The sequence below is a fragment of the Pseudophryne corroboree genome, chromosome 4, assembly GCF_028390025.1.
Source record: "Pseudophryne corroboree isolate aPseCor3 chromosome 4, aPseCor3.hap2, whole genome shotgun sequence".
NCBI classification, from domain to species: Eukaryota; Metazoa; Chordata; class Amphibia; order Anura; family Myobatrachidae; genus Pseudophryne; species Pseudophryne corroboree.
Window position 1 is genome coordinate 592,421,805 of NC_086447.1, and position 25,545 is coordinate 592,447,349.

Sequence of the window (25,545 nt, forward strand, 5' to 3'; positions counted from 1 at the left end):
GTTGTGTGCAATTATTATGTGCTGACAGGGTGAGTGTGTGTGGGGAGAGTGGTTTAATGAGTGCTTGCAAGGTGTGTGTTCCTTGATTCTGGTGATCAGACCTGAAGCCCTCTTTTGTCTGAGTTTACTAGCCAAAACAGAGTCAGCCTTATCTGCTTTATCATAATATTTCTGCTGGAGCCATTTCAGGATATAAGCAGATTTACGAGAGAGAATAGTATTAAGTCTGCCCCTCAGAGAATTGATCTGAATCAGTAGAGGTGCCGTGGGGTTTTACTTGTGTTGAGCGAGAAGAGAGGAAATTTCAGTTTCGAGTTGGGAAATTCCTCTTTGGGTTTGTTTCTTTTGAAATGCTGTCCTACTGATAAATTTACCCCTGAGTGTATCTTTGTGTGCTTCCCAGATAATCCCTTTCGACACCTCCTCCGCTATATTAAAAGCAAAGAACTCCGATATGGCAGACTTAACATCCTCAAAAAATGAAGGGTCCAGCAACATATTGTTATCCAGATGCCACACGCGGGATCTCGTGTGGGACGAAAAGGTATCTAGGAGAGCATAAGGCCCTGCATGGTCTGTCCATGAAAAAGGAGTTATACCCGCTGCCCTTACTCTGGACGCCAGCGGTCTGGAGACAAAGATCATTTCAATGCTTGAGTAGATTTGGTGGGGACCAGAATAGTGAGTATAGTCTCTAGCTGTCGAGTTTTTAAGGCGCCAAATATCCAAAACCGCTAGCTTTATTATCTCTTTACAAAGATTAAATGAGGTGCGAATGACTACGGGTGAGTGTTTTTAAGTCCGTGGGGCAGATTTGTCCAAAGAGGGATCCAACACAGCATTAAAGTCTCCACCTATTATCAAATTACCTAGCATACAATTTTCTATCCGTTTAAATAGTTTAGAAATAAACAGGCTCTGACCCGTGTTGGGAGCATACACGCTAACTAAAGTGATTTGTTCTGCACCTATGGAACCCACCAATATAAGGTACCTGCCATCTACATCAGACACACATTTAGAAAGGACAAAGGGAACGTTGTTAGCAATTCGAATCACCACACCCCTCTTTTTACATGGAGCGGAGGCAAAAAAGTGTGAGGGAAACACTTAACTCGTAGTTGAGAGTGTTCACCCGTAAGGTGAGTCTCTTGCAACAATACAATGTCTGCCTTCTCATGTCTACACGCCCCCAGTACCAGGGTACGACGTTTAGGTGAATTCAGACCTTTAACATTTATAGAGAGAATTTTAAACCCCATGATACTTCAAGTATAGAACACATAGAGAAGGCTTAAATATCAGTGTAAGCCCAGTAGGGGGAGGCCAGTCAGATTTAGGGAGAGAGGGGCAAGATGGGAGGGTCAGAGAGAGAGAAAGAAAAGAGGAGAAAAGAAGAAGAGAAACAAAAGGCGACCTAAATAGGCCAAAACCCTGTAGAAAAAAAACCCCAACAAAGGGGTCCAACTAGAACAAACATTATAAATATTACAAACATATATCAGGGTAAGGGGCGGTTTATGTCAAAGATTATAAACCTGTACACGAGGCCCTCAACTCGAAACTAGAATTCTAAAAGGAGTAATGGATTCTAAACAAAAGTTGCAGATCGGGAACTAACCCGTGACACTAGCATCTAGAAAACAACAGAATCAAACAGCCCCAGCTATCACAGAGGGATAGTCAATTACAGATGAAGAGTATTATCCAGGCAATATCAATTTGTCCGCTCAGTGAGGATTAGCATTATCCTGCCTGCCTTGACGGACCGTGGACCATTGTGGTTGCAGAAGACGGGTACGCTGAGGTTTGGGAGACCCTTGCAACGAGGCAGACATGGTGGGGTCTGGAAGAATGTTTAAGTCCAACAACAGCTTCTGTCCTTGTTCTAAGGTCTTAGCCGTACAAGTAGTGGTGTCTGCCAGGAACTGGAGCTGAAAGGAAAATTCCATCGGTACTTGATTTTATTTTGACAAAGTAGTCTTGTTACTGGTTGCAATTCCCTTCTTTTTTGAATGGTTAAAGGAGCAAGGTCCTGGAATATTTGAATAGACATGCCCTTAAACAAAATATCTGGAATGTCTCTAATTGCCACCATCAGGTTCTCTTTGGTGCGATAGTAGTGTAGTCTCGTAATGATATCTCTCGGTTGTTGGCCAGATGCAGGTTTCGCCCTGAGAGTGCAGTGCGCTCTATCCAAAAGCAGTTCGTTGTCCGGCAGATCCGGAACAATGTGTTTGAACAGATCTCGGAGGAAAGATGGGAAGGCAGATGGCGAAATTGTCTCTGCGACATTCTGGATTCGCAAGTTATACCTCCTAGATCTATTTTCGATATCTTCTTGTTTTTCCTTGAGGTCGTTGAATTCTGTACACAAAAGAGAGAGTTCTCTGTCCACCACTCCTTGATATCTGCACAGGTCATCAGTTTTAGTCTCCAAGGCGTCGGTCCGTGATCCGAGAGAGGTCAGTTCAACCTTAAAGTTGTCTACCGCCTTTTTAATGTCGTTTTGATCCCATCCACAAGGGTGGAAAGCATGGTTTGAATGTGCGGGTCCATCGATAGATCTGGCAGAGATTCAGGTGAAGACGGACTGCTCCTATTGGCCATTTGTGAGGAACTTTTGGTCTTGGGAGTAAACATGGCAGGAGTCGTTGCGATGGAGACCTTTTTCACTTTACAGGGCATAGTATTGAAATGACAAGACCTCAGGAACTTAGGCAGGGATCCGTGTGTCGCTAATAGAAATGTAAGGGCCTCGTATTGAGGAATTTATGACATCATGGAAGAAAAGGAAATCACAGTCCCGAAAGAGCTTTCTGAGAGCCACTCCCATGTAGTAGGTATATCAATGAAGCAATGCGCAGGAGAATGGTTGGTCAAGGGACAGAGGAGACCCAGGTGTGCAGCTACAAATATAAAAGTAAGGACCACTGGAGGTACTCAATGCTAGTGAGGGAAAGAAAGCGAGAGGGAGCATCCCATGTGCAGGACTCACCACCCACCAGAGGGGAGGCTTCACGGTCTCCTTTATTGGTACCACACGTCACACTCAGTGTATGTCAGATACAAAAGAGGAGGTCCAGGTTCATCCACAGTTAGGCAACTAGGGATGGATCCGCTCCAGAGGAAGCATCTGTCGCTTGAGGGACAGCAGCAGTGCTGTTCCCAGGGTAGCTGTAAAAATATGGGGGTCGGGGTAGACGCACCACGTCTGCCGAGCACCCCCAGCGACAGCTGAGCCCGGGCGCTGAAGCGGCAGAGAGACCGCTGCCCGAATGGGGCCAAAGCCAAATGTCCGTGTAATTTCAGCAGGGGCAGTCAGGGGGATGGGGGAGAATAGGGCCAAGGATAGCAGCCGCTCCAGCACCGGGCGCTATAGCCCGGCCCGGGAAATAGAACGGCAGCTCAGAGGAGATACCTCCACGCCCGTGCCGTGACCCCACCACTCAGCGCTATGTAGGGATGTGTGTCAGCTGAGCCCCCCCTCACCCCCCGCTGCAGCTAGCGATCCCCCAGCAGCTCCGGTAAACACCCGTCCCAGCCGCTGGCAACACGCCTGCCGCGTGTATATATGACTCACCGCTGAGCCGCTGCTGATGCAGGTGCAAGCAGGCCGGGTCTCCGGGTGGTGATGAAGACAGTCCGTGGCAGGAGGGATGACAGGAGCGGTACAGACCTGGATCCACCACCGCCATGCTCTCCTCCAATGCTATTCTGTAGCTATGTTGTCGGGTCCCGCGGTCCGGTCAGTTCAGCTGGAGGGAGATGTAGCCGGGCAGGATATCCATCAGCGCCGGGTAAGGAAAGGAACCGGTTTCTCCTAGGGTTCTTCCTGGTCCCGAGCACCTCACCAATCGAGACCCCGGTCTCTTGAGAGCGCCTAGGCCCCAACTCGCAGGGAAGCAGGAGGCTCCCCCCGGCTCCGGGACTCCACGCACACACTCCCCAGGTGACGGGGATTAGTTACTGGGCAGCCTGAATGGGGAATCTGAGCCAAAACAGAAGTGCACAAGGCTCTTTATGAAACTATAACACGGAGCTCCACTCAGGCACGTCCAACCCGCTTGCTTGTCAGGCCACACCCCCCAAGTGCAATGGGTTCTATGTGTAACCCTTGGTAAAGTAATAAATTATATATATATATATAATATATATGAGGTTACCACCCTCTAACTCTTCCGTGCATCCACCCAAGCTTTTGTTCCTGCTTTACAACTGGAAAGAGGGCAAGCTTGGGAGACCCCTATAATAGTTGTCTCTTATTTTACAGATGTGACTGTATATATATATATACACAAAACAGATACTCTCCCTTTTGCGCTATTAAACAGAAAGTGAGAAAGGATTGGGTTTGGGCTGCCAAATTCCACTAAGTCCCTTGTTAGGAGGGACTTAAAAGATACAAATATGTGCCAGTAGAGGAATGGGCGCACTTGGGTTGTTTTTCCACCCAATATTCAATGGGGAAAAACAGCAGTCTCCCTAAGATATTTACTCCTAATTCGTGAGCATAAAACCACATTTAACATGTTCCATGTAAAAATGTATTACAACATAAAAGCAATGATACAAAACGGTATAGTATCTCTTCTTGCAGATAACACCATATAGTACAGAGGACCAGTTGAAATAACTTTGATAGATTCCTCCTTCTCCTTTGACAATTCGGAGATTTGATGTTTATGAACAAATAACCCGACGCGTTTCGTCTTACTCTAAGACTTCATCAGGGGTATGTCTCTAGTGCTTGATAAATACTGTTAGTGCATCAATGAAATGGCAATTACGTATTCTGGATACTTGAAAAAACCACACACCGGTGGGGTACACAGGTGAAAGTTAGATTAAGCCTTATGGTTAAGTGCTTGAATAACAAGTTCAAACGCATAGGCCTGAACGCAAGTTCATATAGGTATGCGACCTTATGATTCAGGGATTTGGATAACAAGTTCAAAAACACAGGTCTACCACAATTTCATATGCGTGTGTAACCTTACCAGTAGCTACAATAGCTTCAAGTCACAACCAGTGTACACTGCTAAAATTAGCACATCTACGATCAGTTTCTCTGACATGTGGGGGTACGCTCAGCACAGGGCTAGTCCACCCCCGCATATCATACTGAATACCACCCACAATAAACACTAACAATCAATATGTTGAAAGTATAAAAAGTCAACCATTGAAAGGAATAAAAAAACATTACATAAGTGAAAATATGTGTCACCAACATGACTGATGTCTCTGATGGAAATCAGGTAGTGGAGAGGAGGAGGGGCAGAGATGTCACATCTCGAGGCTTGGATTTATTCCTGTAGGAAAGCCTTGGCATCATCAGGGGTTAGAAAGTTTTTTTGTGAAGACCCATCAAATATGCAAAACCTTGCCAGGTAGGTACATGAGTGCAAATTTGCGCTTATCCGAGACTAGCTGTGAATATATTGGGGAAAAGGCTTTCCTTGCCCTGGTCAGTTCAATTGAATAATTGTGAAATATGTACAGTCACTTTCCTTCCCACATTATAGAGAGAATAGACTGGCAATCTGCCCAAAAAGCACCTTTATGGAAATAATTTAAACATCTAAACATTGTGACTTGCGGAAGTGAATTAGAAGTTGATGGACCACTCTATGGGGGTAATTCTGAGTTGATCGCAGCAGCAAGTTTGTTAGCAATTGGGCAAAACCATGTGCACTGCAGGGGGGGCAGATATAACATTTGCAGAGAAAGTTAGATTTGGGTGGGTTATTTTGTTTCTGCGCTGGCTGCTTTATTCTTACACTGCAATCTAGATTCCAGTTTGAACACACCCCACCCAAATCTAACTCTCTCTGCACATGTTATATCTGCCCCCCCTGCAGTGCACATGGTTTTGCCCAACTACTAACAAAATTGCTGCTGCGATCAACTTGGAATGACCACCAATATACCCTGCTCTATAATCAAATCACAGCATTCTGCTTCAATACAGGGAAGGCAGTGTGTTACAAACAAAATGTGACAGAGCTGGACCTTAAATGGGTTCAGGCAGTGCCACTAACCTTATGTAACATATAGGTATAGCAGATAGTTTTCACTTTGCAGGAACTTCACCGTGGGCCTGATTCAGATGTGGATAGAGTGGATATCACTGCTGCTTACATGGAAGCAGCAAAGATAGCTCTAATATGTTAATTCAGCAGGAGGTGTCATGCCTCCTGCATGCATTGCTGATCTTAGCTGTGTCCTAGGATGCAATTTAGGGTCCCCTGCAGGGGTGTATCTACCTATTGGCCAGGATGGCACTCGCCAGGGGCGCCAGGCAAGGAGGGGGCACCACCTGGCTGTGCCACTCGCGGTCAAAGGATAGAAAAGCAGTACTGTCAGACTGTACCTGGTAAGAGTCTGTTACTGCTGGAGCGACGCTGTTGTCCGGCAGCACCGCACTTGTAATTAGGCTCAAAATAAACTACAGCTCCCAGCAGTCTTTGTTGCTGGGCGCTCCCGGCAGCAAGGGCTGCTGGGAACTGTAGTTTACTATGAGTCTGATTACAAGTGCGCTGCTGCCGGACACTAGTCTGATCACTAGTGCAGTGCGGTGCTGAGGGACACCGGCACCGCGCCGGCAGTAACAGACTCTCACCAGGTACACAGCAATTGTTATATAGCACAGTGCTATAGATCTATTTGTTGTTGAAGATAATAAAAAAGTGTCAGTGTTTGGGAGAAGGGACTGTTGTACCTGGAAAACTACACGATTTTCATGCATGTTAGATATAAGTAAGTAGTAAGTAAGTAAGCAAAAATTTTAACTTGTTGAGTGTAATAAAGAAAATACATATCTTACCTATTTCAAGGCCATGTTCAAGGAAATGTATATCAGTTAATTGTATAATTGATCATTTGGAAGTGATGGCACCCTGATGTTTTTTTTAATAGGAAGCACTTCTTCCACCAAACTAATGGTGTTTGGTTAATGGCTGCGTCCTATTGAGGCTCATCTCACAGCATCTCATTAGCATTTCATTCGGGATGGAGTCAAGATGCTGGAGTTTGGCATCCCGGCGGTCGGAAAGCTGACGCCAGCATCCCAAAACTGCTCGGAATGCTGATGCTGGTATCCCAACATAGATAGCGATGCAGAATGCCAAAATCCGGATTGAGTTGGTGCCAAAGTCTCCACTGGCAAGCCACGTGGGAGAGTTAGGGTTAGGCTGCGAGGGCGTGAGGGCTAGGGTTAGGCTGCAGGCAGGGAGATTAGGAAGGGTGGGTTAGGGTTAAGCACCACTGAAGAGGCTTTTGGGGGGGCGGGTTAAGGTCAGGCTGTGGGAAAGGTGGGTTAGGGGGGAGGGATGGTGTAACGTGAATACGAGACACTACTGTGCGGTGTAATGTGAATGAGGGACACTACTGTGTGGCATAATTTGAATTGGAAGTACTATTGTGTCCATGCCCTTCCCCCACAAGACCATGCCCCATTTCCAATACTCACACCTTATTCCAAATGTGTATAGGGGGGGGGGGGCGCCAGCTCCTTACTTTGCCAGGGGCACTCGGACCCCTAGATACACCCCTGGTCCCCTGTAACACTATTGGCCAGCTGCGTGTGTCATCGGGTTGCAAGACGGCCACTGTGTCTTGCAACCCAGTCCCTCTCTAACATCGGTGCCCCCTCCCCACCCCCAAATGGCATCAGACTGTCAATGACTGACAGTCTGATGCCATAGTGCGACTGACATTGCAGACCCATTCTGCACATGTGCAGTATGGGTCTTACATAGTTGGTGAGGTTGAAAAAAGACCAAATGTCCATCGAGTTCAACCTGTATTATAAAATTAAATATAATTTAGATGCTGTAACCTTGGATATTTCTACCAGTTAGGAATTTATCTAATCCATTTTTAAACTTATTTAGTGAGTCCACCATTACTACCTCCTCTGGTAGAGAATTCCAAATCCTTACTGCTCTTAATGTAAAGAACCCTTTCCTCCGTTGTGTATGATTTTGTTTTCTTCTAACCTCAGTGGGTGTCTTCGTGTCCTGTGTAGCATTTTTTTTTATAAACAGATCGCTTGATAAGTACTTGCATTGTCCCTTAATGTATTTAGAAATATTAATTATGTCCCCTCTCAGCCGCCTCTTTTCCAGTGTAAACATATCTAACCTTGTAAGTCTTTCCTCATAATTCAGTGACTCTAACTCCTTTACCAGTTTGGTGGCTCACCTCGGAACCCTCTCTAGTTCCAAGATATCTTTTTATACTGCAGTGCCCAGAACTGTACATGATATTCCAGGTGTGGCCGTACCAATTATTTATACAATGGTAGGATTACACTCTCATCCCTTGTCTCCATTCCCCATTTTATGCATGCTAACACATTATTTGCATTTGTTGCTGCATTTTGACATTGCGTACTGCTACTAAGTTTATTATGAGCACACCCAAATCCTTTTCAACCACCGTCTTGTGCATGTGCACATCAGTACTTTGCGACATGAATCGCTACAGCATCAGGAGCTGAATCAGAGCCAGTATGCTTAGTTTAGCGACATCCTGAAAGATAGTACCTAGCTTGTGTTCAGTGTCTGCTACCCATAGGGATAAGTGGTGCAGCTGTGCCTTTATGTCTGTGACAGCCTGATTTACAGTCTCAAGGGCCTCATGGTGGTTTTTATTGTGTCCACACTACATCCCCATTTTTAATTTGGGAGACCGGAGCTCAACGTACCTATGGAAAGTCAGTGTCTTCCTGTATAGCTGCTGCCTTCTTTGCAGCCAGAGACCCTGCCACTGATTTACTATCTGGCACCATATTTGTGCTTTCTCCAGTTGCGGGAGTTGTGGCTTAGCTGAGGTTGGTGCAGTCAAAAGCTTCTCTATGCACTGTGCGACTACCAGTAGAGTGTGAGCAGTGCATCACTGGAGGCTGAAATACCTGTGAAAAACTGTGTTTGTCCCAGGTACACAGCAGAGCTCTGCAATGGAGGTGCTAACTCCATGAAACCAGAACTGTAAGTCTAATGGTCATAATTATAATTTTTTTTGTAGGGCTCTACATTAATATATGCTTTTTCTAACCAATATATTTAATAGGCTCCTATCATTTTCTAATTATCAATAAAAAAAAATATGTTATGGTAAGAACTTACCATTGATAATGGTATTTCTCCTGAGTCCACAGGTTCCGCAGGATACATTGGGATGTGATGGAGCGACAGCGGATTTGCACCAAACGGTCAAAGCTTTTTGGCCTCCCAGCTTGCAACGGGCCTGTCCATATATCCCTGCCTCCTGGCTTAGGAAAATAAGTTGTTTTCCAAAGCTCAAACAGGAGCATCATATAGAGCCCTAATCAGGTGAGAAGAACACACATGCACACCCTTCTGTACAAGAGGGAAGAGGTTAGTGAGAAAAAGGATCCTCAAATCAGGTGCATCAGGGTGGGATCCCTGTGGAACCTGTGGACATAGGAGAAATACAGTTATCAACTGTAAGTTCTTACCATAACGTACATTTCTCCTGCAGGGTCCACAGGGTATCCGCAGGATACATTAGGATGTCCCAAAGCAATTTAGTGGTGGGGACGCTCCTGATTGGACAGGAGAATCCTTCAATTCAGCATCCTGAGAGGCAAAGGTATCAACGGTATAATGTCTTATGAATGTGTTAATGGAAGACCATGTGGCTGCCACACATATCTGTTCTGCTGAAGCACCACGTTGTGCTGCCCATGATGGACCCACCTTATGAGTAGAGTGAGCAGGGAGATCAGCTTGAGAATATGCTTTTGAAATCGGCATCCAAAGCCACCTCGCCAGTGTCTGCTTATCAGCAGGCTATCCTCTCTTGTGAAATGATTAGATAACAAAGAGAGACTCTGTCTTTCCAATGGCACTGGTACAATCTACGTAGATCCTTAAGGCACAGACTACGTCCAACGATGCATCTCCCGCAGAAAGGTCCAGTCCTTGGAAAGCTGGGACTACAATTTCATCATTAAGGTGGAATTTAGACACCACCTTAGGAAAATACTCAGATTTAGTTCTGAGAACTGCTCTATCTGGATAAAAAATCAGAAATAGAGGATGACATAGCAATGCCCCTGAATCTGAGACTCTTCTAGCCGAAGCAATGGCCAGAAGAAAGAGAACTTTAGCTGTCAACCATTTAAGATGCACTTTCTTAAGTGGTTCAAATGGGGCAACTTGAAAGGCCTTTATAACTAAACTTAAGTCCCAAGGCATTGTAGGAGGAACAAAAGGAGGTTGAATGCGTAGCATTCCCTGGAAAAAAGTGCGCACATCCTGTAGGTTGGCAATTTTCTTTTGGAATCATACAGTTAGTGCTGACACGCACTCTCAAGGAAGCCACCCTTAAACCTTTATCCATTCCTGCCTGAAGGAATGCTAGGATTCTGGAAACTCTGATAGACCTAGGGTCCAATTTCTGTTCACTGCACCATTGAATATAGGCTTGCCATATTCGGAGATATTTGCGAGCTGAGGAAGGTTTCCTTGCTCTGAGCATTGTTTGAATTACCGGTTGTGAGAATCCTCTTGACTTCAGGATAGCGGTCTCAAGAGCCACGCCGCCAAAGACAGTCGACCCAGATGTCTGTGATAACAAGGTCCTTGAGTCAGTACATCTGGATGTTGAGGGTGTAGGAATGGAGCATCCATTGACATCCTCTGCAGATCTGTGTACCAATTTCTTCTGGGCCAAGCCAGAGCTATTAGTATCACAGCAACCTTTCCTTGTTTTACCTTTCTCACCACCCTGGGTAACAGAGTGATGGGAGGAAACACATATGCCAGATGAAAGTCCCATCTCACCGACAGGGCATCCACAAAGATTGCTTTGGGATCCTTTGTTCTTGATCCATATCCGGGAACCTTGTTTTTCTAACAGGATGCCATGAGATCTATCTCTGGCAACCCCTATCTGTCGAACAAGGTCTGGAAGACTTCCGGGTGTAGAGGCCATTCGTTTAAATGAATTGTGTGCCGACTGAGAAAATCCGCTTCCCAGTTTAGGACTCCTGTAACGAACAATGCAGACAAGGCTGTTGCTACATGAATGGATACCTTTGGACTGTGTAGCAGCTCCTGAATCCTTAACTGAACTTTGGATATTTTGTTCAGAGGTAAAGTTACTCTCTGCAGGCTCGAATCCAATACAGCCCCTAAGTGAGTCATCCTTTGTGACAGGACCAGAGACGATTTTGGCCAATTTATGAGCAAACCATGCTTCTGCAGACACTGTATTGGCTGTTGCAGATGACACAGAAGCAATTCCTGAGACTGTGCCAGGATTAAAAGATTGCTGAGGTATGGAAAAATTCTTATTCCCTGCTGGCGGAGATAAGCTGCCATTAACACCATAATTTTGGTAAATACTCTGGGGGCTGTGGCCAAACCGGAATGGCAGGGCCTGGAACTGAAAATGCTGTTGGAGGATAGCGAACCTGAGATAGCGCTGATGGGACAGGGCTATAGGAACATGTAGGTAAGCATCCTGGATATCCAGGGACACCATAAAATCCACTGGCTCCATGGCCAAAATGATGGAACGTAAAGTTTCCATATGAAAATGAGGCACCCATACGTACTTGTTCAGCACTTTGAAATTGAGTATGGGCTGGAACGACTCATTTGGCTTCTGGACTAGAAACAGGTTGGAGTAAAAACCCTGTCCTCGTTGTGCAGGAGGGACTGGAATAAATACTCCTGACTGAAGCAATTTCTGAACTGCCTCTTGCAAAGCCCTGACCTTCATATTTACCAAAGATGGGCTGGTACAAAAAAACATTTGAGGAGGGTTTTTCTTGAAAGCAAATGCATAACCATGAGATACTGCTTCTTGCACCCAGACATCTGCTGTAGACTGCTGCCAGATCTGTGCAAAATTAAGAAGTCTGCCACCCACCCTGGGGTGGATGCCTGCGCCATCAGGCTGATGGCTTATCTTCTGTTTTAGAAGCTGGTCCTCTGGTAGCCCAATGCTTTTTACTCTTACCAGACCTGTTGTATTGGGACTGTTTGTTATCACCTTTTCCTTTTGCTTTTCCTCGAGACTGAAAGGTCTGAAATGCTGGAATAATAGGCTTGAATTTGTATGTAGAAGGAAACTTTACTTTCTTGGAGTATGCTTCTGACTCCAAAATACTGGTTAACTCTTTACCAAAAAGAATATCTCCAGTAAAAGGTAAAGACTCCAAAACCTTCTTGGATTCTGAATCAGCTTTCCATGTACGTAGCTAAACTGCTCTGCGAGTGGCTACTGCTGAGGCTGATGCTTGATAGGCAATTGAACCCATATCCAAGGCTGCTTCTTCCAAAAATATTGCAGCCTGTTTGATATGTGCAACATGGGATTTTTGCTCTCTAGATGCCATGAAATTTCCCCTTCCAATGCATCAGCCCAGGCAGCCACTGCTTTAGCCATCCAGGCTGAAGCCATGGCTGGTCTTATGATTTCCCGAGACAGGAAAAAATTGGTTCTTAAAAAACCATCCACTCTCCTATCCGTGACATCATTTAATGATGTTGAAGGCAGAGGTAATGTAGATTTTTGCACTAATCGAATAACATTCATATCTACTTTGGGAGCCACCTCCCTCTTTAAACAGTCCCCAGCAGGAAGAGGATAATTGGAATTCCATTTCCTAGGAATTCTAAATTTGTTACTAGGCATAGCCCAAGCCTCTTCTATAATTTCTGTCAGCTGATCTGACCTAGAAAACTCAGTCTTAACTGTTTTGGGACATTTAAATACATGTGCCTTGGATTTTAACACAGGCTCTGCTTGCTGATTCTTCTAAGGATAGAATGGTCTTCATTGCATTAATTTACTCAGATATGTCCACTGAGCTGAGACCTTCTTCCTCATCTTCATATGCAGAACCAGAGTTTAATGAGTCTGCCTCCTCTGACGAATCCTCATCTGAAACATGTGTAGACTGTGAAGATGTTGTTTCATGTCTATGTGATTTACTTAAAACTGGCTTTTCAGCCTGTTTCTGTTGAGAGGCTACTGCTTCCCCTGCTGGAAATGATAAACCGCAGGTGGAATGCTGCATATAAGGGTTAATAGTGTAACCTATCCCTGGTACAGACGTTGGAGTTATCCGTTCAGCTATACTGGATAATGCCTGTGCAAACATAGCCCATGGGGGATCAACTTGCACCTGTGTCTGCCGTGAATTTTCCAAGACACCTTTGTGAAAGCTAAAACAATTTGCACACAAACCATACTGAACCAGATCCTGAGAGGTTAACCTAGCTTTGCACGACAAACATGATCTGAGTGTTGGTACTGCTGTGAGTGTATTTTCCCCACCTTTGCTGCTCTTAGACATGATAAATAATCAAACACTATAACAGTATACTACACAATTTGTGACTGTAATCACTTTAAGATGTGTTATGACATACAATCCGCAATCACACTAGCAATCAGTCACAGGTTATACATTAGTATAATAAGCAATATGAGCACGTAATCAACTACAGCTACATTTCAAGTATGTAGGAGAAACATATTAATGCATTACCTGATATAAGTATTAACCGTATTCAGATGCATATCAAAAGAAACAACAGTAATAGGTATTAGACTCATATGCATTAGGCACTTATCCAACTGTTCGTACTCAAAAGGTAGATAGAGACTTAGGGGGTTATTCCGAGTTGATCGCACGCTAGCTGTTTTTAGCAGCCGTGCAAACGCATATTCACCACCCACGGGGGAGTGTATTTTCGCTTTGCAAGAGTGCAAACACCTGTGCAGCTGAGCTCTAAAAAAACATTTTGTGCAGTTTCATAGTAGGTCTGAACTTACTCAGCCCTTGTGATCACTTCAGTCTTTTTGGTGCCGGAATTGACTTCACACACCCGCCTCGCAAACGCCCGGACACGCCTGCGTTTTCCCTACCACTTCCAGAAAATGGTCAGTTGCCACCCATAAACGCCCTCCTTCTGTCAATCTCCTTGCGATCGGCTGTGCGAATGCATTCTTCATTAAATCCATAGCTAAGCAACGATCCGCTTTGTACCCGTACGACGCGCGTGCACATTGCGGTGCATACGCATGCGCAGTTGAGACCTGATCGCATGCACAGCGAAAATCAGCAGCGTGCGATCAACTCAGAATGACCCCCTTAGTGCTGTATAACCCGTACTCAGTAGAGTGAGATACCGGGAGACTCACCCGCTTCCAGGACCGATCAATACGTTTGCAAACGCTGAGTGGATCCAGACGCTATTAGTGTACACCACCGCTCCGTGAACCTATAGTGAACACAGACGCCCAAGTGAACATTGACACACCAGTCACACAGCCGTCTATGCTGCGACTGGGTCCCCCAAGTACACAGCGTCTCAGACGGAAGCGGGAAAACAGTTCATGGGGGTAGACTTGGATGAAACTGGTCATGAACTGGGGGGAGGAGCGACCAGGGGAGCGTCTGACTCCCCACTGCTCACGTCAACCCTAGGGATCGCGGCCTATTACTACCCCTGGAGCCTATGATCCCTAAGGCCTAGCGCTGGTGCACTCTAGGTGGCAGTTGCGTCAGCGACTGTTTGGCAGTCTCCTCCCAAAACAGTGTAGCTGTGTCAGTGTTCCCCCTCTAAGTGGAACCAATGCCTTACCTTCTCCTTCTCCACAGCCTGGTAATGTCTTCTGTACTTGCTAGTTCATCCAACACAGATGCCCGCCAAAACAGCACTGTACTCGTGGGTAAGCGTTGTTGCGACCTGGTGGGAGTTGTTGGAGTCACTCTTTCTAAGGTATGTATAAGACGCTGTTTACAATGATCACTCGGAAAAAAATAGTAAGACTATAAAAATAAAATAAAAAAGCTTATGGCTGCTAAAAACCAGCAGCCCTCTGACCATGGTCCGGCTCCTGCCGCACCAAACAAAAAACTGATTTGCCTGAGCCAGGAGGTGGGGATATATGGACGGGCCCGTTGCATGTTGGGAGGCTGAAAAGCTTTTGACTTTTGACCTTTTGGTACAAATCTGCTGTCGCTCCATCATATCCCAATGTATCCTGTGAATACCGTGTGGACCCTGCAGGAGAAATCAGTAGTAGTTATTTTATTGTAATTTATAACGCCTAATGGGTAATTTATTATCCAGAATAAAAAATATTTCAACCAAATATTTTTTGTTTTCATGAAATCACATTTTCCAAGTTGTTTCTATTGAAAAATCTCATAAAAACAACATAAATGTCTAAAAATTGTGACCAAACAACAACAGGACAAAGAGAAAAAAAAGACATTGAAAATATAATATATTGCACGGTGATCAAAAGTATTATAAAACAAAAGTCAAGTAAGACAGATGTTACATAGAAAGTCAAACCAAGACAGAAAGATGAAAACAAAAAATAAGGCAGGGGAGGGGGCATTAGGGAAGATCGCCTACAACCCAAAAACGGTTTTAAATGTACTTAATATCAGACTTAAACAGGGGAATCCGATAAAAACAACCTGGCCTCATATCATAATATAGATCAGAGATTTTCAACCTTTTACAACTCGCGGCACACTGAATAAGATTTAAATATTGCCAAGGCACATTAAAATATAATGGTGATGCATGGTGCAGTTGCGTGTCATAGAATGTTATGTCGCAGCTTCTCCATAGGTAACGCCTAAGCCACATCTGAAAAAGCCAGAAGAGCCCAACACTGCCTGGACCCAAAATTAGAACTGGAACCACTAAACCCACCAGTATTTATCGTTCCAGGGCCTCAGTAGTGGCAAAACACTGATGGGCCTGACTGTGCTTCTTTGGCGGCACACCTGGAGACTGCTCAGGGCACACAGTGGTTGAAAAACACTGATGTAGATGGAAGAAATAACAGCTAGGAATTTGTTGTGTATGTAAAGTATCAATAAAAGATTTCCTAACAGGAAAAAAACTTTTTTTATGTAATGATGTCAATTTTGAACACATACAGTAATATCATTTTTCTTTAAACATTTGTATACAAGGAGGAGAAGGAATGGAAGTACCCATTACCCATTGCTGGCTCATACATTTCATCGCCAAAGCTGAGAGTATGAGAAGTAATATACAAGGACCGAAACTAGGATTTTCAGCATCCGGGACAAGGCAGTAATTTGTCCCATACCCCCCCCCCAAAATTTTTTTTATATATATAGATATATATATATATAGATATATATATAGATATACATATATATACAATCGTGAGACCGGCACTCCTGTTCTGATAAATAGCTGCTCCCGGTGCCCTCATAAAGGTAGATGTAAACAAGATGTGGGATGCGGCACTCAGGAAAAGAATAAGACGTAGACAAAATTCGTATCAACGTTTCAGTCTTATTAGATTGTCTTCAGGATACAGGTATAACAACTAAAAAGTGACTTACCCAAACTTTATACCCCTCACAGTGTTCAAAAACGGGATCGCGCCATTCACCACGCTGCGGTTCTGGCGGTGTCCCATTTAGATGACGTCATCGCGTATAGACGCGGCGCACGTCCACCCAGCTCGTGTGTGTGTATAGTAACCATGACAACCCTGCAATCCACAGTGCTGTAACAGAGAAAGCGAAAAATGATACAGAGTATAGCAATCCACATTAAAGGAATACAGTATGATATATATCAAAAAGACTGGATTAAGCCTATTAAGAAAACAATTATGACTTATTGCATCTATAATTTAATCGGCAGACCATTTCTTTGCCTAAATGCCTAAGCTGCATAATGGAGTCTGGGTTAAATTACATACTAATTAAAGGGGGATAAAATACTTAGTAACATGATAGTGTAAGAATTTCTTTGAGACCCCTGGGATGAATAACATCAAGACAATGAATCCATTCATTTTCACGTTTGATTAACATCGCTTCACGATCACCACCTCTTTTTAGAGGTGGAATGTGATCAATCATGCGATAACGCAGACTTGGAAGCGTATGTCTAGCTTCTTGGAAATGGCGAGCAACAGGTTGTTCGCTATAGCCATTTTCAATGGCTGCATTAATCGATGACCTATGGGCCGCCATCCTTTCTTTAAATTTTCGTTTTGTTTTCCCAATATAAGTGAGGCCACAGGGACATAGGATCTGGTATATTACAAATGTGCTGTCGCAGGTGAGATGATGTTGGATGCAATATTTCTTACCAGAGTGTGGGTGATTAAAAGAATCACCTTGAATCAAAAATTTGCAGGTAGTGCAAGAACACTTAAAACACCCTGGTTTTTTCTTTAAGAAACTCTTTGCTGAGGGCTGTATAGGTGTAGACGTAATATCAGATTTAACCAAATGATCGTGTAGGTTTTTAGCTCTGGAATAGCAAGGCATCAAAGATGTATTAGATAACTGTAAATCAGGATCAGTAGTGATTACATGCCAGTGCTCTTTAGAGATACGATTAACAATGGGTGACATATGTGTGTATCTATTTACCCATGGAAATTTCTTAGAGGTTGCTATTGACAAATTATCTTTCTTTTTTAACAATAATTATCGATCTTGACTCAATGCTGACGCTTTGGCATTCTGTAACAATTTCGATGAATAGCCTCTCGCTAAAAATTTGATGATTAATTCATCAATTTGAGAGATAGCTGTCTCACGGCAGCTATTGATATGCAATATGCGTATCATTTGTGAGTAAGGGAGGCCGCGTTTAAGTCTAGCAGGGTGATTACTCTGATATTGTAGGATCGTGTTCCTATCAGTGTCTTTGGTAAATAATGTGGTAGTAATTTTTCTATCTACTATACCAATTTGAACATCCAAAAAGTGTATAGTGTCTTGGCTCATAGTGGAGGAGAGTTTGACCGGCGTGGAGGATGCATTATTTAATTCAATCAAGTCAACAAATTCACGCTGGGTCCCTGTCCAAATTAACAAAATATCATCTATATATCTAGTATAGAAAAATATCTTGGATGAAATAGATGAATCTGCAAAAAATAACTGGTCTTCAATCAAAAACATATATGCATTTGCCTATGTAGGCGCCACTGAAGCGCCCATGGCACAGCCTTGTTTTTGGAGAAAATACATGTTGTTAAACATAAAAAAAATTTGGTAAGTATAAACCCTAACATAAGAAGAAGAATATCCACATGTGCCAGGTCAAATTTACCTCCAGACAACAATAATTGTTTAATGGCCGTTAGTCCGTCAGAATGCGGTATAATGGTGTAAAGGCTAGAGACATCAAGCGAAATCAACCAAGCTTGATCAGGAACATTGACCAACAGTGCTAGCTTATTAAGTAATGATGTAGTATCACTTAAATAATTTTTGTGTTGTTGAACCAATGGTTGCAGCACCGAATCTAAGAAAATGGAAAGGGGTTGAAGTAATGAACCACGGGCGGAGATTATTGAACAACCCGGTGGAGGGATGCCCTCTTTATGCACCTTGGGTAAGATATATAATATAGGTACAATGGGGTTGTCTGGTAACAAGATTTTCAACCAGGATTCATCCAATAATCTCGCGTCCACACCCATAATAAGCAACTCTTTAAGTTCCTTGTTATAGTGGGATGATGGATCTTTTTCAAGTAACATGTACACATTAGAGTCACTCAATTGGCGATCAATTTCCTTAATGTAGTCCATGCGATCTAAAAGGACTATGCCGCCACCTTTATCCGCAGAACGGATCACCAGTTCTCTATTGGTCGAAAGATTTCTTAAAGCTTGTCTTTCTAATATACTTAAATTGGGGTAAATCTTGGGGGCATTTTTAAATGCTAATTTGGTGTTTCGTTCTAAAAGATGCATATAGGTCTTGATTGAAGCATTCCCAGAAGGAGGATCAAAAGTTGATCGTGTTGAACATGATAAGTATTTTTGTAAGTATAAACTCTAACATGAGAAGAAGAATATCCACATGTGCCAGGTCATATTTACCTTCAGATAACAATAATTGTTTAATGGCCGTTAGGCCGTCAGAATGCGGTATAATGGTGATAGCGCTAGCCTCATTAGCGCAGTCTGGTCACTGAAGAAAAATCCTTCAATTATCAAGTCACCTCTTTGAAGCAGGGGCCAACGCGTTGGGAGAACACTCAAATGAAACAACCACACAGGATATGTCTCACAAGTATTCTAATCTTTATTTTGCCAAACAAGCATATTTATACACATACATTTACATCCAGCCATAGTTGGCCAGCCCACATCTCCTCCCCAAAGGAGGGGGTACAATCTAAAACATTGGTTCAACGTAAGCTACGTCCCTTCCATTTTGTAACATTCAATACATAATTTCCAGTAAATGTATAGCATAATAACGTCATACATTCCTAGCTCCACTACGCCCTGCCAACATCCTTTCACATCCGCCTATCCATTGTTCTCAACTTCCTCTGAGAACTGCATTTAGACGTATTTCTGTTTCTGTAGAGAGCACAGGATGCTAGCTACTTCCTCTAGAAACTAGGGTGTTGGCTTCTAACTTATAGTTCCAATATTCTATATATCAAATAGTCTGAAACATGTCCAAACCTTGCTTAAACACAACTTTTTTATATAAAAAGCATTTGATTATTATAACCCAATATAGTGGCTAGTTATCAACTCTATCAATGGTGTAAAGGCTAGAGACATCGAGCGAAATCAACCAAGCTTGATCAGGAACATTGACCAACAGTGCTAGCTTATTAAGTAATGATGTAGTATCACTGTCCCCGTGGCCTCACTTATATTGGGAAAACAAAACGAAAATTTAAAGAAAGGATGGCGGCCCATAGGTCATCAATTAAGGCAGCCATTGAAAATGGCTATAGCGAACAACCTGTTGCTCGCCATTTCCAAGAAGCTAGACATACGCTTCCAAGTCTGCGTTATCGCTTGATTGATCACATTCCACCTCTAAAAAGAGGTGGTGATCGTGATGCGATGTTAATCAAACGTGAAAATGAATGGATTCATCGTCTTGATGTTATTAAGTATTTTATCCACCTTTAATTAGTATGTAATTTAACCCAGACTCCATTATGCAGCTTAGGCATTTAGGCAATGAAATGGTCTGCCGATTAAATTATAGATGCATTAAGTCATAATTGTTTTCTTTATAGGCTTAATCCAGTCTTTTTGATATATATCATACTGTATTCCTTTAATGTGGATTGCTATACTCTGTATCATTTTTCGCTTTCTCTGTTACAGCACTGTGGATTGCAGGGTTTTCATGGTTACTATACACACACACGAGCTGGGTGGACGTGCGTCGCGTCTATACGCGATGACGTCATCTAAATGGGACACCGCCAGAACCGCAGCGTGGTGAATGGCGCGATCCCGTTTTTGAACACTGTGAGGGGTATAAAGTTTGGGTAAGTCACTTTTTAGTTGTTATACCTGTATCCTGAAGACAATCTAATAAGATTGAAACGTTGATACAAATTTTGTCTACGTCTTATTCTTTTCCTGAGTGCCGCATCCCACATCTTGTTTACATCTACCTTTATGAGGGCACCGGGAGCAGCTATTTATCAGAACAGGAGTGCCGGTCTCACGATTGTATGTATATGAGGACATTTTTTCTTTTTGATTCAGTGTCTCTCTTGTCAGGGCACCCTGCCAATCTAAAGGACTCGATACTTGTACCTTTTCACTTGTTCTTATATTTGGAATCATGCAGTATTCCGTTTTAATGCACCATTTTTGAAATATTTTTTTGCACTAGCACTTTATGGCACTTAGCAATCATTGCGCTTTGTCCACATTGCTGTTTATCTGATATTTTCATTAGTTTCAATTAGAGATGAGCGGATTCGGTTTTACTCGGTTTTACTCGGTTCTCAAAACCGAATCTTATTGGCTCACGGATGTCACGTGTTTTGTATAGCCAATAAGATTCGGTTTTGAGAACCGAGTAAAACCGAGTAAAACCGAATCCGCTCATCTCTAGTTTCAATACCGTGGATTGTATAGCAGATAGTTGTAAATCGCTCTCAAATTGGGATTTGCTGTTTATGTGACTCATAATAACGTTATACAGAATCCATCTATAGTGGCAATAACACCTGCAGCATGGCAGAACAGATGGAGGATGATCACACTACGTTTAATCCACTATTATTCCCTATGAGCGACATTTTCAGCTATTCAGAATCTGATGCTGAATTAATTCTGCACAACGAGCAAATGACGGATCAAGCTGAATCCACATCTATTGATATTGTTTATCGTGAATGGTTGAGTCTAAAGAAAAAAGAGACTGACTTTCACTTACATGGTGTATCCTTAAGTGATTATTTTAGAGCCAAACAGATTCCGCGCGGATTCAGGATACGGAACTGTCCCACAATTGGCAGATTTGATCCTGTTTTCTGCAAACGCTGGATAGCAATACTGAACAAGTGTTCTTTTGATTTGTTACTGCTTGTAATAGAACAATCTAAAAAGGAATTGGTGGTGATACGGGAGAAAATCTCCAAGTTTGAAAGTTTGCATCTAGCTAATCTCAAGAGTGATGAGGAAATAGATTGGTTAGGTAAATTGGAAAATCAAATTGCCATATACAAGAGAGACCTGATCAGATTCAAAAAGGAAAAACTCCACAAAGTCCAAATGGACTATGAGCAACACCAAGTATACCGTTGGCTCAGTGGAAGAAATGCTGATACAAATAGACGACCGTTTTTTCGCAGACACCGCTACCATAAGCAAGACATGGACACGGATTCATCACAAGGTGCCACTAGCTCAGATTCTGAGCATAGAAATGCTGCCAGCTCTAATAATACAGCCCCTTAGGTATGGCTACACGAACATATTACAAAGAAAAAGTAAGCACCACACCCGTCGGGGGGGCCAAAGCAAAAGGAACAAGTCGTGGCGGAAAATATCCTGCAAAACAGAAGAAATTATTTTTAATTTTTCATCTTATGAGCTCAGTAACAGTGAAAAACGTCTGCTGTCGAAAGGCTTATCCTTTGTACCATCAGCACCTATGAATGATTTACAGTGGCAAATAGAAAAGTACAATTTACAGAGACAATTAAAATTGAGAGACTTTTATTCTAAAGCACAGTCATCGACTGAAGCATCCTTCATTCCACCAAAATTGGCAGCTTTAAAAACACGATCAACTTTTGATCCTCCTTCTGGGAATGCTTCAATCAAGACCTATATGCGTCTTTTAGAACGGGACACCAAATTAGCATTTAAAAATGCCCCCAAGATTTACCCCAATTTAAGTATATTAGAAAGACAAGCTTTAAGAAATCTTTCGACCAATAGAGAACTGGTGATCCGTTCTGCGGATAAAGGTGGCGGCATAGTCCTTTTAGATCGCGTGGACTACATTAAGGAAATTGACCGCCAATTGAGTGACTCTAATGTGTACATGTTACTTGAAAAAGATCCATCATCCCACTATACTAAGGAACTTAAAGAGTTGCTTATTATGGGTGTGGACGTGAGATTATTGGATGAATCCTGGTTGAAAATCTTGTTACCAGACAACCCCATTGTACCTATATTATATATCTTACCCAAGGTGCATAAAGAGGGCATCCCTCCACCGGGTTGTCCAATGATCTCCGCCCGTGGTTCATTACTTCAACCCCTTTCCATTTTCTTAGATTCGGTGCTGCAACCATTGGTTCAACAACACAAAAATTATTTAAGTGATACTACATCATTACTTAATAAGCTAGCACTGTTGGTCAATGTTCCTGATCAAGCTTGGTTGATTTCGCTCGATGTCTCTAGCCTTTACACCATTATACCGCATTCTGACGGCCTGACGGCCATTAAACAATTATTGTTGTCAGGAGGTAAATTTGACCTGGCACATGTGGATATTCTTCTTCTTATGTTAGAGTTTATACTTACAATTTTTTTTTTAATGTTTAACAACATGTATTTTCTCCAAAAACAAGGCTGTGCCATGGGTGCTTCAGTGGCACCTACATACGCAAATGCATATATGTTTTTGATTGAAGACCAGTTATTTTTTGCAGATTCATCTATTTCATCCAAGATATTTTTCTATACTAGATATATAGATGATATTTTGTTAATTTGGACAGGGACCCAGCGTGAATTTGTTGACTTGATTGAATTAAATAATGGATCCTCCACGCCGGTCAAACTCTCCTCCACTATGAGCCAAGACACTATACACTTTTTGGATGTTCAAATTGGTATAGTAGATAGAAAAATTACTACCACATTATTTACCAAAGACACTGATAGGAACACAATCCTACAATATCAGAGTAATCACCCTGCTAGTCTTAAACGCGGCCTCCCTTACTCACAAATGATACGCATATTGCGTATCAATAGCTGCCGTGAGGCAGCTATCTCTCAAATTGATGAATTAATCATCAAATTTTTAGCGAGAGGCTATTCATCTAAATTGTTACAGAATGCCAAAGCGTCAGCATTGAGTCAAGATCGATCATTATTGTTAAAAAAGAAAGATAATTTGTCAATAGCAACCTCTAAGAAATTTCCATGGGTAAATAGATACACACATATGTCACCCATCGTTAATTGTATCTCAAAAGAGCACTGGCATGTAATCACTACTGATCCTGATTTACAGTTATCTAATACATCTTTGATGCCTTGCTATTCCAGAGCTTAAAACCTACACGATCATTTGGTTAAATCTGATATTACTTCTACACCTATACAGCCCTCAGCAAAGAATTTCTTAAAGAAAAAACCAGGGTGTTTTAAGTGTTCTTGCACTACCTGCAAATTTTTTGATTCAAGGTGATTCTTTTAATCACCCACACTCTGGTAAGAAATATTGCATCCAAAATCATCTCACCTGCGACAGCACGTTTGTAATATACCAGATCCTATGTCCCTGTGGCCTCACTTATATTGGGAAAAGAAAATGAAAATTTAAAGAAAGGATGGCGGCCCATAGGTCATCGATTAATGCAGCCATTGAAAATGGCTATAGCGAACAACCTGTTGCTCGCCATTTCCAAGAAGCTAGACATACGCTTCCAAGTCTGCGTTATCGCATGATTGATCACATTCCACCTCTAAAAAGAGGTGGTGATCGTGATGCGATGTTAATCAAACGTGAAAATGAATGGATTCATCGTCTTGATGTTATTCATCCCAGGGGTCTCAATGAAATTCTTACACTATCATGTTACTAAGTATTTTATCCCCCTTTAATTAGTATGTAATTTAACCCAGACTCCATTATGCAGCATAGGCATTTAGGCAATGAAATGGTCTGCCGATTAAATTATAGATGCAATAAGTCATAATTGTTTTCTTAATAGGCTTAATACAGTCTTTTTGATATATATCATACTGTATTCCTTTAATGTGGATTGCTAAACTCTGTATCATTTTTCGCTTTCTCTGTTACAGCACTGTGGATTGCAGGGTTGTCATGGTTACTATACACACACACGAGCTGGGTGAACGTGCGTCGCGTCTATACACGATGACGTCATCTAAATGGGACACCGACAACCGCAGCGTGGTGAATGGCACGATCCCGTTTTTGAACACTGTGAGGGGTATAAAGTTTGGGTAAGTCACTTTTTACTTGTTATACCTGTATCCTGAAGACAATCTAATAAGATTGAAACGTTGATACGAATTTTGTCTACGTCTTATTCTTTTCCTGAGTGCCGCATCCCACATCTTGTTTTTATATATATATATATATATATATATATATATAATTATTATTATTTTTTTTGGGGGGGTGCCAAATTAGTTTGGGGCCCCCCTCCCTTGATTGCATGCAATTTCAATCTGCGTCTTTGTGTGGTTACCTTCAGGAGGCATGCACAGTATGACTCAGATGCATTCGTAGACTAAAAACAACTGCATCCCTGCACCAAATCACTGATTTACCTCTCCACACTGTATCACTACACTACATCCACTCACTATATCATTACGTTACCTCACATTGCATCCCACCAGTAGATCACTGTGGGGGTCATTCCGAGTTTATCGCTCGCTAGCAACTTTTTGCAGCGCTGCGATCAGGTCAAAACTCGGCAAAACTGTGCATGCGTATGCACCGCAATGTGCAGGCGTGCTGTACGGGTAAAAAGCGAATCGATGGATTTGATGAAGAATCCATTCGCACAGCCAATTGCAAGGAGATAGACAGGCATTTATGGATGTCAACTGACCGTTTTCAGGGAGTGTGTGGAAAAACGTAGGCGTGTCCAAGCGTTTACAGGGTGGGTGTCTGACGTCAATTCCGGGCAATAACAGACTGAAGTAATCGCAAGGGCTGTGTAAGTTTAGATCTACTCAGAAACTGCACAAACTGTTTTTGTAATGCTTGGCTGCAAAAGCGTTCGCACACTTGCAAAGCTAAAATACACTCCCCTGTGGGCGGCGACAATGTGTTTGCACAGCTGCAAAAAGTTGCTAGTAAGCGATCAACTCGAAATGACCCCTTATACCATTACGCTACCTCCCCACACTGCATCCAAGCAGTAAAACACTGAGCTACCTCCCTACACAATATCGCTATGCTACCTCCCCAAACTACGTCCCAGCACTATATCAATGCCCTACCTCCCCACACTACAT